The 6000-nt window shown below is 47.9% G+C and overlaps 1 protein-coding gene across 1 annotated transcript in view; it reads left to right on the top strand.

The window, feature by feature from the left end:
• The first annotated feature begins 347 nt into the window (after window positions 1-347).
• The window catches only part of CDH8 (cadherin 8), a 401377-nt gene continuing 395724 nt past the window's right edge, over window positions 348-6000 (top strand). The window contains exon 1 of the mRNA XM_055552030.1: window positions 348-702. The gene's annotated coding sequence lies outside the window, so the exon portion shown is untranslated. The remainder of the gene's footprint in view (window positions 703-6000) is intronic.

The raw sequence follows: 6000 nt of genomic DNA, 5'->3' as shown, positions 1-6000 counted from the left end.
ACACTCGTCCGCATCCTTTTGTAGTCTGCCAGCTCTTTTACCCTGGAGCCTGGCCCTCCGCGGGCGGCGCGCACCGCACGGAAGGGCGCATCTTCACCGAGTGGCTCCGGAGGCGGAGACGCGCTGGGCGCGCTCGAGAGCGAAGAGCGAAAAGTTGTGCGCCCACTTGGTAGCGGGAGAGAACCGAGGAGCGAGCGCGCCAGAGCGCCGGTGGGGGGAGGAAAGGAGGGGGCGGGGAGGGGGCCCGCTTACATGAATTTCCAAGTGGTAGACCTGCCTCTGCGCTCTGCCCAATGAGATCCGTCAGGGGAGGCACCCGACTCACTTTTCCACATCACTTCACAGTTACATTTGGCAGGCAGGCGGGCTTGCACGCCGGAGCGCTCAGCCCAGAATTAGTGGATCTATTTGGAATCTCCCTGCTTCCCCGAAGCTCATCTGCTGTCGCCGGTTGGTGCGCGGACGGTAGCGTCCACCCAGCGAAGCTGCACTTTGGGCTACAGACACGCAGAGCCCGGCGCGCCCGCCCCGCGTCTCAGCACCAAGCCCCGCAGCTCCGAGAGGCATGAACGCTATCCGGAGGCGCCTGCCCAGCGCGCGGGGACCGCTCGCTGTTCACCGCCCTCGGGAGCAGACCTCGAACCCCTCCGGCCATTAGTGAACCAAGAGGCTTGAAATTCGCCCGCGCGGAGCCCCTCAAGAGTGAGTGATCCTCCACCCAAACCCCTCGTTTTAATCCATGCCCCGAGGACCCAAAAGGGACCGTATTTTTTTTTTTTTTTTTTTTTTTAAGGAATACCCCTGCCCCTTCCGGCACCCTGCGCGCCTCCTTCCATTCGAATGGTGCGTGTGGGTTCGCTGCCCCAGTGTGGGGCTGAGCTGTATCTTCTTTCCTGCTATGCGCAGCTGATGGGATCACCTCAGGGTTTTACCTGACCATTTTTGCAACCTGCTCTGACAGCAGATCCCGGGGAAGAGCAAGCAGGCTGTGCCCCTCCAGCTTTCCTGCCGGGCTCCCTTTCTTGCGGTCGCCTGGCGATTTCGCCGCCTCGCGACACAGGCAGGCGCCGCTGCAGCCGCGCGCCTTCACTGCGGGGTCCGTGCGGTGAATGGGAAGCACCCGCCGCCGGCTGAGAGGCAAGTGCCAGCCGGAGCAGAAAGGAGGCGAAGGGGAGCGGGGTGGTGGTGGTGAGGGTGCCCTCTGGCTGGTTTGCCGCACCGCCCCAATCCCGAGGAGACGGAGGGCGACCCCCGCAGTGGGGCAGCGGGCCACGACTCAGCCGCGAGAGCCCCAGCCCACGGCTTTCCCACAAGTGGCTCCTCCAGCCCCGGGAAGCGCGGTGCGGGTTCCAAACTTGCCGGGCTCCCTGGCGGCCCCACGGCTCTGTGGACACCGAGATGGGGCCCCGCATCCAGGCAAGCTCCCCAGTGTCCTCTCCGAGCCCGCCAGACTGCTCACAGAGGCCTCCTGAGCCGAGCCGGGGACTCCCTCGGACTCCCTCTCCTAGCGCCGCCAGAGCACAGAGCTGCGCTTTCTGACAGCTCACTCCTCCCCATCCGCGAACCCTTGGGGTGGGGTGGGGGCGGGGGAGGGCGGGCTGAGCCCCTCGCGGGACCTGAGGAAAAGCGGATTCTTGCCCGGGTTCTGGCAGCGCGTAACAGGTTCATAAGGGACTTGATCCCCGTTCTCTCAGGCTCCAGCCAAGCCTGGGAGCCAGTGAAAATCTGCCGCCGCCAACGAGGATGCCAACAGGTATCCACAGTTGACTGTGCCTTTCCCTCTCCGCAAGACCAGAGCCTTCCCCATCCAATCTGGTAGAAACCTCAAAGTTTCGTGATCCCGAGACCCTTCCCCGCAGGCACAGAGCCGGCGGCAGGTCCGGGACGAGCCGTTCGTCTCCGCGAGCCGAGATGGCAGCAGTTTGCTTGGGCTGCTACATGTAAGAAATCAAACAACATTAATTGTTTATTGTTGCAAACGCACATTAGTCAGTAATGGAAAACCACCCTGGCAGCTGCTCACTTCAGCTCCAATTAAAGGATAGAGCTGATAATTAGGCAAGGGAGAAGGGGTCTTTCAACTTTACCACCCTTTCCTGAAGATTCCAGAGTTTCCTCTTTAAGAGGCAAGATTCGACCATGCCCTTAGCGCACCGGAGCTGTTCAGCCGATCAGCCGGCTGTTTTCTTGCACTGGCTTCACAGTATCTGTGGGCCGAGAATGGGAACCCGGACGCAGGAGAAGGTGCACTGGCCTTGCCCTCTCTAATGGGTACCACCGCGAAACAGATCGGAGGCACGGGGTAGGGGGGAGGTTGGGGCCCCTAGCAAGCGCCGGCCCTCTTTACAGCACTCGTGACAGCCATCTCAGTGGTTAACAACCCTCCCTAGGCTGTCACCTCAGGCTTCATTATAGGAGCTTTTCAACTGGAAAACTATGTGCTGAAAGGAGATATTTATGTAAGATTCGCAAGTGGGATTTTCCATCCATTCAACCTGGCCGCTGTACCTCACTGCATGCAAAATGAGCCCTGTCGTTCATGGCAAACACAACTGAAATTTCTGCCTGGTTTTTGCTTTTCATCAGTCGTGTCCGGTTTTGCAGGGGTTTTATCGTGTGTGTGTGTGTGTGTGTGTGTGTGTGTGTGTAAGAGATTGTTTTAACCAAGAGACCTTTAGAGGATGTTCTCTGAGGGTTACTTTTTTTTTTAATCCCTCAAAGGGAGTTCTCCATAATCATCCTGTCCAGACATGTTTTTCCACTTCCCTGAGCTCTGTGGCTGAAAAAAATTCTAGGGCTCTCTCTCTTATTAAATAATAATACTACTAATAATATTCTGTAAATCTGCTTCAGCAGTTTGGAAGCCCCCCAATCGCATAGTCATTTCATGCTGGAGCACTCGCAGGATTTTAAATCATCTTTGATAAATATATATATATATATATTTTTTTTTTCCCCCTGGACTCTGAAGAGGGCTTGGAGTTGAGAAAATCTATTCTGAAAACCGAGAGGGGGCCCCGCAGATGCCCTGGGGACTGTTTCATTCAGGGCTGCTCTGTGGCAGTTGGCGCTCTTCATTCTGTCCCCCACGACATCCACATGGGCATCCAGGTATCCCATAGCCATCACAAACAAGCCCGATGTTTCAGAGGCACTGGCTAATGTTCTCTGAAATGTGTGCTGCAATGCTGTCATGCAAACTTTTTAACTGCACCCCCCTTCAACCTGGATCTTCTATTTTCCAATTACTATTTAAAAATCAATTCTTCTGCCTTATAATCTATAGTCTCTTAAAACTCTCAAGACTCCAGATGAGGAAATCTTTCCACCCAAATCACTTAACATATTTTGGCTGCATTTTGGGTGTCCAAGATACATTTCTTGAGCTCCTGAAGGTGTTAAGAATTTAACTGAAGAACAGTTTTGTAGCAACCCTCACTGGAATAGCAGCTCCATTGGCCTGCTGTACATGTATCAGCTGGATAAAGAAGGAAGTCTTTAACCTGAAAAAATAACTTTATGTGGGCATTATATGCTACTCTCTGGTCAAGACAGTATTCATCTAAAGCCACCGCTTAATTTAGCACTGAACACAGTAGAAGTAGCCAATGGCATTTCGCTCAAAGTAAAAAACAAATGAACAAAAAAAACAACAAAACAATCTATGAAACATTCTCTGCAGGATGCAGTAGACCACTTGAGAAGGCATTTTGTAAAGGCTGTTATATAAACATACTCATGATGCAACATTTCCTTGTAAACTGAACAGATTTAAGGTCTGATGCTCCTGGTTAGCGGGGAGCACCTGGTTCTTGGAACAAAGCAAGAAAAGTCCAAAGAATGAGGGTATAATGATTCTATTCAGGGAACTGTACCTCAGGGCTTTTCTCTCACAGTTCCTTTCTCTGTTTATGGGTGAGGAAAAAGGATCAAGCACAGACAGAAAAGTTAGAATCCGCACTTCATCGGCAACTATTCAGAAGTAACTTTATCATTAGAAGTAATTAATTCTCTAAAGACAAAATTAATAATCTTCATCATTTTTCTATTAAGCTAGTATACCTTACAATTTTATCAACATTCCAATGTGAGCAAAATTGCCGTGCACAAACAAAAGCTTTTCATGGATAAACCGACATTCAGTTTGTATTGCCAACCATTCTTTCTTACTCTATCAGCAACGTTTTGTGTCTGACAAATCAAGGGAGAAGCAAAACAGACTAGCCTTTAAATTATAGATGCAAACTAAGGTCCCAAGACTTTTTCAAAACTATTCTGCTCAATGGTGCTGTCGATCCTAGTTTCAATAATTTTGTATTTTTTACAACGTTATTCAGAGAAGCAAGGCGTGGGGGAAATGCAGTTTTTCTGTTTTCAACACTGTTGGCATTCACAGGTGAAATGGACTAACTTTGCTTTTTAGTTTGGGAAAGGCTTCTGTCTTTGGTGTATTGTATACCTCCTACAGAGCATAGAATTAAACCAAGGCTGATTCCTTTGCTCTGTATTAGGTGTTATTTACACACACACACACACACACACAGAGCTTACTTCTAGAAAACCTGGAAATGTCTCTAGATAACTAACTCTCTTATTGGTTCAAGTAGGAGATTCCCTTTACCCTTTCATCTGCTTTAGATGATTTGATTTGCCCTCTAGGCTTCTTGGATTCATATATTGACTAGTATTTTAAAGCAAACACATCTGTCTGTGGTGTGGGAGGATTTTTTTTTTATAGAATCTCATAAATGTATATTTGTGGAATAGAATATTTTGATGGTCCGAGGCCATCCACTGATGTCGTGGGGCTTAATTAACCAAAGAGCCATTCGTCTGCTCTCTTTTGAGTCCTATGGAAAGCTGCTGATGATGTGGAGTGTGCAGTGTATCTCAGCTGCACTGTTGGCTCCTGCCTCTGGAACCTGCCTGCAGATGTAACCAGGGGGAGAAAATTAGTTGAACCTGGCAACTTCAAAAGGTCAGAAAAGAAATAAGTTCAACGGATGCCATTCAGCTGCTTCTCCCATACGTTGCTGTGAACGAAATCTCCATCGCCTCTTCATGGCAGAGCATCCGGGCCAACGCTGTTTCCTTTTTCTCTCATGTCCCAAGCTTTTATTTCCTGAGTTTTAAATGTCATGTGCTATTCCCTATCACAAATATCATCCACCTTCTTGACTTTAGAAGTCTTGTTTTTTGTAAAGTTCTATTAGTAGGAGGAAATGCACAGAAGTGATTTTTCTGTATCTCTTTGGACACCATCATAAAAGAATAACACTTGTATTTGGAACCTTCAGTTTCCTTCCCTACTTTGCTTGTCAAAAACAACTACAAATGCTAAGATAAGGGTTGGTTGGGGGTACAGCATGGAATTAGTGCTAAGTCAACATTGATTTAATGCATTAACAATTAACAAGCCCTGTGCCTTTTTTTTTTTTTTCCTAGGATATTCTCAGTAAAGGGGAGGGAGGGATACAAGTATATCTAAAGTCCAATATTGTGACAATCTACCTCAGTTTTCTCTATTAAAATTTCATAAATTGTCCCAAGTTTTTTCTTAGACCTAGATTTTCCCTTTTTTAAGAAGTCATTTTTATTCATGTTCCACAAAGCATTTATTTCTCCCTCAAAATCATTTTTAAAATGATATGGACTTATAAAAATTAAGAATACTTCTAAGACTAGACTTGCGTCAAGAATGCTTTTAAACTCTGTGTGATAGGAAGTTATATTTTATTGGGAAAAATGCTCTAATTATGGAAGTCTTGCATGTGTAACTCAGTATCTGTACCTTTCCCTTGTGGAGAATTTATTAAAAAAAAAAACAAAAACCCAACGAGGAAACTAATTCTTCTTTCCTTCTTTTGCTCCCTCCCTCTCTTCTTTAATTTTTTAATATATTGTATTTGAACGGTTCGCATCAACCTCATGTGAATTGCAATTCCGTGTCTGTTAGAAGACTCCTCTATATTGATTTTAATCAGCAGGGTACCTGGCCCT

This window comes from Bubalus kerabau, chromosome 17 (assembly GCF_029407905.1).
Source record: "Bubalus kerabau isolate K-KA32 ecotype Philippines breed swamp buffalo chromosome 17, PCC_UOA_SB_1v2, whole genome shotgun sequence".
In the NCBI taxonomy this organism is placed as follows: domain Eukaryota; kingdom Metazoa; phylum Chordata; class Mammalia; order Artiodactyla; family Bovidae; genus Bubalus; species Bubalus kerabau.
The sequence above is the reverse complement of the archived record's forward strand: the minus strand, read 5'-3'. Positions and strand labels throughout refer to the sequence as shown.